At 39.1% G+C, this 11,246-nt stretch overlaps 1 pseudogene; it reads right to left on the reverse strand.

Annotated features, from left to right (window-relative positions):
• The window catches only part of LOC122147620, a 22,562-nt pseudogene extending 11,316 nt beyond the window's left edge, over positions 1 to 11,246 (reverse strand).

The raw sequence follows: 11,246 nt of genomic DNA on the forward strand, positions 1-11,246 counted from the left end.
TCACTCAAAAATCAAATACAGATTGGATTTTCTAACTAGAGGTGACATCTGCACACACTGAATGATGGAACTGAATCTCCACTGAAGCTCAGCGTGTCTGAAACATCAGAACACGACACCCACGTGACTGCTGCAGCATCAGGAACCAAACGAATTAAAACTGAGTGTGTTGCATTGTGAAAGCAACACTGTTAGAGACAAATGAAATGAAAGCAGGCCTCTTTTGAGTAGACGGATGCGTGAAGCAGCTGGTACCTGTCTGCAGGGTCTGGGCTTTCAGTTCAGCTTCCTGTAGTTTACCAACCAAAGACTCATGCGACTCCTGGAACTTCCTGTTAGAACAGATGAGAGATACTTTACTCACCGTGAAAAATAACAATAGGACACAGAGAGAAAGGAACAGGATCCAAACCCATGACGAGTCATTTGTGAAATCAGAATCCAATAATACATAAAGCTAACATTATTGAAATCAGGGATCTTTAAATCTTCAGCCCTGATCAAACACACATTAACAAGCTAATCAGGCCTGAAATTTACAGGCAGGGCCAGTTGTTCAAAAAGTTTAATCTGGATCAGAATGATCTGGAAATCACATGTTTTTTTGCTATCCAGGATCAGGTAAGCATTTTACTTGTGTGCTGTTTTTTCAAAGCAAAATTGGATTGGATCACCCTGACCAGATACACACTTCTTCAGATTTTAAAAAAAATCTAGATTACTAATGCTCTACGGAGCCCGTAATATTTTGAATTCTAGTTTTTCATTGCATTTACACAAAAACTACGTTGGCCGGTTCATCTCTGATGATTGTGCCAATGTAGTTTACAATAAATGATTTAAAAAAAAAAAAATTAAATGCAATATTTTTGTTTGACATTGACAGCTGTTTGGGGATTTAGGGATATATTACATTACAAATGTTGTATTTTTTTGGACCAGTTTTAAAGTTTCATTACATTTTTTGTTCCTGAAATCCACCCTTCTGCTGGGATCAGAATAATCTTTTTTTTTTTTGGTTCAAAAGTATGCCAATCTTATTAAAATGTTTTGAACAACACAAACTGAGGATTTTGAATCCAGATCAAAACTGAGATGGGATTTTGTGATCTAATCCTTTTTTTCTTTTGAACAACCCATTTTCAAGATTTGATCAAATCCGATGGCCAAAGTCCGATCGGTTTACTATTAAACAACTGGCCCGTGAGTTTGATCAGGGTTGAAAATTAAATATTTTAAGACCTTCAGAATTACAAATTAATGATGTGGACTAGGCAAGGGCCGATTACCGGTTTCAAGGTATACCGCGATTTGAAAATGTCACGGTTTTAAAACCTCTGTGTTCTCCATGTCTCCTCAGAGACTGAAAGAGAGGGAATCCCTCAGACTGAGAGCAGTGTAGAGAGTAACACTGACCCTCCTCCTCCTGCTGATGTGAGCGAGCGGTCAGTCATGTGTGTGTAGGATGGCCCGGGTTAGGTTGGTATTGAGCGTTCCTTTCCGTCTCGTGCACAGCTGCGTCCGCACAGCTTTCAAAACTATACTCGCCGCACAGATTGAGCGAGGACGGATGAGCACGTCCATGTCGACAGTACCGACGTGATTCCCTCCATATCTTGCACTTGTGATGAAATAAAACGTAATCCGAGACGGGACGTGTCGTTGGAGAGCACGCAGTCAACTATATTTAACGGGCGTTTATACCCCGCGGATTCGGGTAACCTACCGTTTTTTTTTTGCTTTATTGCAACTCTCTGTCTGGAAGTGCAGCGAAGCAACGACTTTCCAAACTTCCCGTTTTCCCGGTTATTTTCTCCCGTTTTTGACAGGTCTCAGAAGTTGTCGGAAATATTTTTTATAAAGCATATCATATTTATTTGATTTTTATTTTCATTACCTCTGTTTTCGTTATATAAGACCCTATATTCATACGTCTGGATATCATTTATCGCCATTTGACGCTGCACTGAAACTGTAATTTTTACCTTCACGACCTGTGTTTGGAGGCCCTTGTAAGTACAGTATATTGGAAAAAAATCCTGGAATTTTTTCCAAACAAAAAACCCTCTAATTTCTTTTTGACTGAATGAAGAAATACATAACCATGTTTTGGATGACATGGGGGGTGAGTAATTATCAGGAAATATTAATTTGAAAGTGAAACTAATCCTTTAAAAGTGTATGTTGTCAATGTTTAGCTCTGGCTAACTGGCTCAAGGACTCCTCTCTGTGCCAAATCAACAGCGGAGGCTTGGCCAACTGACCAATCAGAGCAGAGTAGGCTTGAGGAAGGGGAGGGGCTTGCCCGAACATTGCTGGGAATGCGAATCGGTTAATCAAAATCACTGGCACAATGACTCTAATATTAAATGTATATTCTGAGAAAAGTACAATGTTTTCTGACCTAAGATACATTTAAACCTGATGTAGTGCACTCCAACACAATATTAAGACAACTTTCAAATACCATGTGACCTGCTCTTTTTATAATAAAGAAGAGATGGAGCACGATGGGTACTGACCTCGGCTTTCTCCAGATCTCCTGTATGAGATCGGTGTGGTGTTTCTTCTATCTCTCTCTCCCCTCTTCCTCCAGGGCCAAGATTCTCCTGCCTGGTGCCTCCCCCCCCACCTCTGCCTCATACTCTTCGATCTTTCGCCCGTGTAAGGGTGTTGTAATGGGGGGGGTACACCTCTACAGACGCGCAAGGCAGAAGTTTCAGTGAACACACACACACACAGAACCTGTGCTGGCCAACACATGGCGGCGGGGTGCGGGGGGGGGTGTGCTCAGCCAGGTGAAGCGGAGCCTAGTTCCAGAATGAGTACAATAAAAACCGAGCCTTTCATGAAAACGGGCGGCCATCAGTGTGGCCATCGGAGTCCCAAAGCCTGACGTCCACCCTCTGCTTCGTCATGGAGAAAAGATGACGGGATGTTGTACTTGAGTGTTATGATGTGTATGGTGGTCGGTGTCTTAACGAAAACCCCCTGGGCTTCGTTGACTCTCAGCAAAACTCTTTGTTGATCTCCTCGGAGGCGTCTGCGGCGCAACTACTGGTGCTCTGTGTATCCTATATCATGCATCCGTTGGACCTTGAGGAGTGAAGCTGCTGCGACAACTCAGCGGCGGCACCGGATCTGCACACACACTCTGCGCACACACAAGATAAAGAGAGCTGCCACAGTTCTTACTGCTGCCTTCAGGAAAGCTCTCAAAAACCTGATCAACACAGGTTCTTATGACATGAGCGCAAGCTTGAGTTCTTTTACATTTACTACCCCATCTGGGCCCAGGCAATCTTTAAACACACCAGAGGCACACACGACCACAACACACACAAATAAAGAGACGGCCACAGTGTTTACACGTGCCTTCAGGAAAGCCCTCAAAAACCTGATCAACACAGGTTCTTAGGACATGATACAATAATAAATGTTTCTAAAAGAGAGATAAAAAATCGTACAGTACTTAAATGTTAATTAATGTTCTTATTCTTTATTATTAACCCCGTATTGATTATAATACTAATAACCAGAAATTTCTTTTGTATGCATATGCAAGCTTAATTATAAACTAACCTGAACACGTTGGGACTTCCTTATTTTTGAAATGTCTATGCGTATAACTACTTCCGAACCGCGCTCAGTCAAACCTAAGGTGAGGAGATATAGATGGCATCATTACAACCATCTCAGCAATTACACTATAAACAACTACAAGTAACAGAAGTTATCAACAGTTGATCATAAGCAGTCTCTTGGCATAAATGCGTAGTATTCACTGATTGTGACCCAGTAGAACAGCCAGCGCTGCATTTTTATTTTGAATGTACACTGCTCATATTTATTTAATGAAATCGTAGCCTTTTGAAGTTTAATCACATAAAGCCATATCACAATTACTGCTTAAATTTAAACGATTAGTTCAATTCCAGAATGAAACTTCTCTCATCATTGACTCACCCTCAGGTTGTTCTAAACCTGTGTGAGCTTCTTTCTTCTGTTGAACACAAAAGATTTTTTTTTTTTTAAGTATCTGAACAGTTTATTGGCACCACTGAAAAAAAATACTATGTAAGTCAATGGTGCCCATTACGGCAGAAAACGAGTTCGAACCCAGGCGAATCCAACGCTCTTATCTTTTACTTCCTGGCTTTCGGTCTTTTCTGCTTCCTTTTTTTGTCAAGCCCATCACGGAGGATAAAGCGATACATTCGATGGCTATTTACCTGTACCTCTAAGTTGAAAATGGTGATATATTCTATTTACACTAATACAAGCAACATTTTAAAAGCGATGGGGTGCATATTTACCAAAAGCCAATAAGCTTGTTGTTTCTTTGTTTCCTTCATCCTCCCCTCTGAAAAAGTAAATGAGTTTATTCCTCAAAATTTTATGTGTTAGTTCTGTTGGCAACTACAGCATTTTTGGGTCTTCTTTACACTAAGTAAAGCTTTTTTTCTCTGAGATTAATTAGTCTTCTCTCAGAAACTACATTGTCCTTGAAATTTAATTGAGTTTAAAGTCCCCTCCATTATAATATACTGTTCAGACTCCCCGCTCCGAGGTGGTTTGTAAGAAAATTTTTTTTTTTGTGTTAAAAAAATTTTTTTTTTATCGCTTGGCAAACCATCAAGGCTGACGGATAACCCAAAATCTTTCAAAAATCTCTTCTTTTGTTTGTTTAACACCGCACGAACCATCCGGTTTGGAACGGACATAGGGTGGTAAATGGGTGACTGAATTTTTCCTATATTTTTTTTGGTGTGACTATATCCCATTAAAGACCTTTAACATGATAATTAATGGGCCTTTTTCCCCCCCCTTATACAGTTTACAAAAGGGGTCATATGAGCTGTGTTTATTCGTGTTTTTCTCCCACTTCTTTGTCTTTGGAGTGTTAAAAAGATGTTGTACCGTTCTAAAGAAGATTCCGAAAATCCTCAAAGATTAAGTCTCAAAGCCCACAGATATTCTTTATAAAAGTGAACGAGTCATGAGTCCACACGCACCTGAATCCTAACAAACGCCTCGTTCTAACACGCCCCCACATCTGTACGTCACTGTGTGGGAATATTTGCATAACACCGTCCAAATGTTCACGCAAAGAAAGAAAGCTTAACTTTGATTCTCGCCGCCGCCATGTCGTGGAGACACTGTGTGGTTCATTGTAAAAGCCAAACTACTTTGTTTGGTCTTCCAAAAGAGGACACAACCGGAAATCAGTGGTTAAGTTTTATTTACAACACTGTTTCAGAACAGTTCAACCCAAATATTCAGATGTGTGCAGCACTTTTTTTTTTTTTTTTTACCTTAACCCCTTAACTGTCACCGTCCTGTATATGGGACGCCTAAGTTTACTTCACTATAGTACAATTAAATCCTAATATAATCATTGACAAACTGTATTATAATTCATTGGAAACGGAGTCTAGACGCTCGCCCCGCTTCCTGTGGGAACGCCCTTAAATTAGATTGGTATTCTTTCAAAGGCTCATAGTTTAAACTTCGTTTTTTGTTTAACAATTCATGTCGAACAGTAATAGCATTATTAATGAACAAGGCGTGCACACAAAAGGTCTGGATGACACTCTACAATCACAACAGGAGTCACAAAGAATCTTTATTCTGTTGCCTTTTTTCCTGATCTCATCTTTGAGTAATCATCATAGTATATATACCAATACCTATTTAAAAAGCTTAAAAAATATCTCAAACTGGTATCCTGTGAAAACATTTTAAAAAATCGGACATTGGCGATAAACCAGGAGAAATGGTAATTTCAAATTCCTTTTAGCAGTTCCTCCCCTTTAGCGTCGGTGTCATATTTACAAAATGTATTACCGTTTTTAGAATCAAAACTTTTATAGATCTTGACAAAATATCTAAATATCCAAATATCTTTGGAAAGTTAGCTAAAAAGTCTCAAGCTTCCATTATTTGTTGGTTATTTTGTGAAAGATATAATATTGTGAGAGAAAACTGACAGATTTGTGACAGAAAATGCGTTCAAAAAAAAAAATGGCTGTTTTTGGTATAATGCCTGAACAAAACTGCATAAGTGAACTGCTCAATCTTTTTATATATATCAACTTACGTAGACTTATGGCTTTTCAATTTTGTTTAGCAATTTTGTATTTTTAACTATTTTCTTCCTTTCTTCTTTAATATTTATTTTATATATAAAAATATACAGAAAACAGACCGTACGAATACATTTTCTTTACAGTGTAAACTTAAACCTCTATAACTTTGTAATACTTTCATTTTATTAAATAAGTCCAACCTTAGGTCTGTATTCAAAAACTTCATGGAATTTATAAATAATTCAATAAGTCTGGATAATGCACTTTCTCGTGAATTTTTCAAATATGGGGATGACAGTTCAGGGGTCAACCATGTAAACGCATCGCATTTCACCAAACAGACAAAATAATGTTCTTTGTGTTATTTGAGGACTGTGATGTTTTTAATCAACGCAGCTCATAGGATTGTGACACACAGACTTACCCGGCACATCGATCAGTCGCTTATAGACGCTCAGAAAGGCCGCCTTCTGACTCTTTACTCCTCTTACTCAACGATCAATCTAGAAGAGACACACAGATGAGCAAACATCATCCACACCAACACTTGTTCAAAAACACAAACAGCACCTGATGGTGCTCTCAAACATGACTGTGCTAGTGTGTCGTGTTTTATCTTTTCTGTGACTTCAAAGTCATTCATGGCTGCTGGTTTCACATTTCTTTCTTCCACGGCTCGGGGAGAAAACTCACCACTTCGGCCTGAAAACTCTTCAGGCAGCTGGAGCAACGAGCTTGTTCCCTCAGATCCTACATCAGACACACATAAAAACACAAGGCTGTTTCTACAGACAGGAAGCATGGCATTGCGAAAAAACAACGACCTGACCTTCGGCGAAAAGCTCAGAACACAATATTAATCGGAGAACACTCAGTGTGCTTCAGTCACACAACACACACACAGGTAAAACACGAAACACAGAGCAATCAGCGGCTCATAGAACCCTCTTCAAGTAACTAGACTGACAGACAACGGGTCCCACCAGTAGCCAAGATGTTGTATTCTCCTTGTTGGTGTCACACAAAACACAACACATTCATTGTTAAAATAACACTGGGAGCCGCCTTCGATGACGAAATCGTGCATTAACATAAGACTCAGAATTGAACATAACATGCCACTAAGCTTCATTACTTCACATTTTATAACTTCTATATAAGGTCTACGCCTTGGTCCTGTCACTCTTCCAAATTCTGGAGTTCCTGAGTTTCCAGCCCATCTCCGAGTTGTCATTTATTGGGAATTTGGTAATTGTTTTTACATTCCAGTTCTAATGTCTAAATATTTTTGCACCCATTACAAGCACACATCCTTCAAGCAGCTGCGCCCATACGAGGATCGTATCGTCCCTGAAGCCAGACACCATAAATGACAGACACACATACAACAGGACTTGGCACCTCGTTGGCGTGTTCCTCTGGCTTATAAGTCCACGGCTCGGTTCGAGTAATGAATTGTATTCTTCCTTCTTCCTGTACTCGCTCGCCGCTCTGAAAAAACAACAACCAGACACAACTCGACCTCTAACTCACTTCACAATGTTGCCGCCCCTTCACTCGCTGATAAGATTGTTTATTTTGAATGTAAAATCTGTTCCGTACACTGTGGTTAGCACTTTTTCGGTTCAATATAAACGTTATATACACTTTCAAGAAAGACAACCACCTACACAATTCTGTTTATATTTTTTTTTCCATTAACAAGGTAATATTAAACAATCCGATCATAGTCAATGATGTCAGACAATGTCATTTAAGTCTGTTTGATCTGAAGCTAAAGACTGAATGAACACCAGTAAACTAAAGCCCTTTGTTAACAGCTTCATTACTTCACATTATAACTTCTATATAAGTCATGCATTGCTGTCACTTCCAAATTCTGGAGTCCTGAGGTACTCCAGCCCATCCCTAGTTTCATTTAATTGGGATTTGTAATTGTTTTTATCATTCCAGTTCTAATGTCTAAATATTTGCACACAATTAAAAGCAAACATCCTTCAGCATCTGCTGCCAGACGAGGAGCGTATCCCGGAGCCAGACACCTAAATGAAAGAGGACACACACAACAGGAAGTGCACCTCTGGCGTGTTCTTCTTAAAGTCACGGCTCTGGTCGATGAGTTTCTTCCTGGACTGCTCGCTGTCATCCTGTCGGCTGGCCAGGAGTGTGGCGGTGCTGTCCAGCTCCCTCTGAAACACAACCAGACACAACTCACTTCACATCTGATAGAATTGTTTATTTTTTTAATGTAAATTCTGTTCCAGTTACACTTGCTGTTAGCACATTTTTCAGGTTAAATGAATAAACTTTATATACACTTTCAAGAAAACAACCACCAACACAATTCTGTGTTATATTTTTTTTCATTAACAATGTAATAATTCTATTTTTGAAAACAAAGTACATGCTTTTCCAAACCCAAATTTAAGACCTCTTAAAGGTACAATTTGTAAGATATTTGCAGTAAAATGTCCAAAAACCACTAGGCTAGTGTTATATATTTTGTCCAGCTGATTACTAACAATCTCTCTAATGTTTTCAACTGCTTGTAAATCATGAGAAAATTCCCATTCTAAACTGTGCATTGCATTTTCTAGATGGAGAGAGCTTCGCGACAAACTTCAACTAGAAAGAGATGCTTGTGTTTTACTCGACAGGTGAGTTGTTTTGATTCGTATCTTTACAAAAAACTTATGCTATTATAACAATCAACAAGATTAGTATTATGGGGTATACACGCCAAACTGTTTTAATCGAGTGTTTAGTTGTTTTGGTTGGTGTGTTTGATCCATAGTCTGATTGCGTCTTTGCATTGACTTTGTATGTTATCTACTCATGCAAATCGTTGAACTCGCGTTTGCTATGTATGCCCAATAATTTTGTTTGAATGTACACGAGTGTATATATTTGTTGAACAAGTGGTAATCGTTTTCATATCATCTGACTAAACAGTAATCAATTAAATCCATGATTTATCTTTCCGTCTGATTGATGGCCGTCAGCGGTTGGGTAGAAGACAACAAATCCCATCATTCCAAGCTCCTTCTTAGTTTTATTATAATACGTGATTGTTATTGTTTTGGTAGTGCGCCCTCTAGTGGCAGGTCCTACATGTACCTTTAAATTAAGAAAAAGTACTACTTTTTCTTATATCATTGAAGACTTTTTATAGCATAATAAAACTGATTTTTAAGGACCTGCCGAACCCTGGGGTCTTTGTGCCGATAAGTGACACATACAATTTTATGTCATATTTCATAATATTTGTCTTTGTACTGTGGTTTATTCTGTAATCCAATTTTTTGAGGAGGCATGGTCTTTCTTGCCTCTTTGTAAAAAAAATAAATTAATTAAAAAAAAAAAAGTTCAATGGCAGAGTTGCCAAGTCCATCTATTTTTCGCGACTTTAAGCCTCTTTTTTTAAGTTGAGTCGGGTTAAAAAAATCATATTTATATTTAATATTATTTCGTAATATTTGTCCTTGTACTGTGGTTTATTCTGTAATACAATTTTTTGAGGACGCTTGGTCTTTCTTGCCTCTTCATAAAAAAAAAAAGAAAAAGAAATCATCTATTTTACGCGACTTTAGGCTTCTTTTTTTAAATCAAGTCGGGTTAAAAAAATCTTGAGTTGCATTTTTTTGGGGGGTCTCATTTTAAAAAATATGGCTGCTTGTTAGGAAACCCTAACAAGCAACTTTGTTTCTTTGCATGTATGTTTGCTGTTTTTTCCATTATACTGCTGACACTGTCAATCAGTGCAATACTAGAAGAGCTGTAGCGTAGTTTAGCGTTCACTCCTCTTCCTCATCGTGTTTAACATGCAGACACGTGATGCTGTAATCCGAGCGCTGGTGATGTAAACAGACCAACACCAACAGAGATGTAGAAATGGAGAGGAAGTGTGGGAGAAGGTGAAGGGTGCAGGGGACGAAAGGGACCTACTCAATTTGTAAAGTATTTTTATAATGCATTAATCATTAAACAAACAAGCAGCAACACTAACAGCAGATACATATGGTTCGAGTTTATTTTATGATAAACGTGTGGCTATATTAAAGCTCCCACTTGTCTTATTCTCCTTTTCCAACTATTCTGCACGCAGCTGATCGGAGGATAGTGTGTGCCTTCCGCTTTTTGTCAAATACCTTCTGTTTTGCTCTCCTGTCCGTGTGGTTTCAGTTTACTATGCTGCAGACTCATTTATTGATATTAAAGAACTGATAATAAATAATATTGTACTTGTTTTTGAAGCTGCGGTTGCTTGCAAAACAATCCATTCACAGTTTGAACTAAGTTAAAGTTGTATATTTTCTATTCCACAACCGCGTAGACAATGAAAAGTCGTGACAAGTTCGTTTAGATGCTAAAAAAATGCTATTGCATTTAGCAGACGCTTTTATCCAAAGCGACTTACAGTGCATTCAGGCTATCAGTTTTTACCTATCATGATGTGTGACGAAATTGTGATGATTGACATCTATTTCCTTTATTTATATAGAACATTTAAACTCGACCAAAGTGATTTACACGGCATAATAAACAACAACAACAAAAAAAGTAAATTATAAAATAATAATTTACTCAAAACATTTCTTAAGTCGCGTTACCAAACTTAACTCAGTGAAAAGCGATTTTGCCCATCTGGTGACTGTGAACATCGCGCTCCAGCTGAGGGGAGGCTAACCTGACTAACTAGCTTCAAGGACCTTTAGCTGGCGTTAGCCTGATAAATTAACTGAGATTTGACCACACCAGTCGGGCTCTTTAAGGTCAGATTATTCAAACTGTTAACAAGCACATTTGTGTGTAGCATCAGACGGAGATTGATGTTCTGTTCTGAGCTGTCCGTGACTTGCTTCGCACAAATATTTACATCGCGGCGGCTAATCGATCAACCAAGCCGAACTGTTCGGCAGCAAACACACGTTAATATGTACCAGAGGAGTCGCGACCTGCAGCTGCTGCTGCAAGTCAAGCGTGTCCAGCATACACCGACGCGCCGCGTTGGAAACCGCCACATCTTCAGTTAACACACGAGGCAGGCAGCCATCGCTGCTTCCTACCGGAGGACTGGTCGCGGACGGCGTGTTCGTCAGCAGTAGTGGCGCCCGGCGGCCCGTGAAACCGATTCAAACCTCCACAACGTTTGTGCAT

The sequence above is a fragment of the Cyprinus carpio genome, chromosome A15 (assembly GCF_018340385.1).
Source record: "Cyprinus carpio isolate SPL01 chromosome A15, ASM1834038v1, whole genome shotgun sequence".
Taxonomy (NCBI): domain Eukaryota; kingdom Metazoa; phylum Chordata; class Actinopteri; order Cypriniformes; family Cyprinidae; genus Cyprinus; species Cyprinus carpio.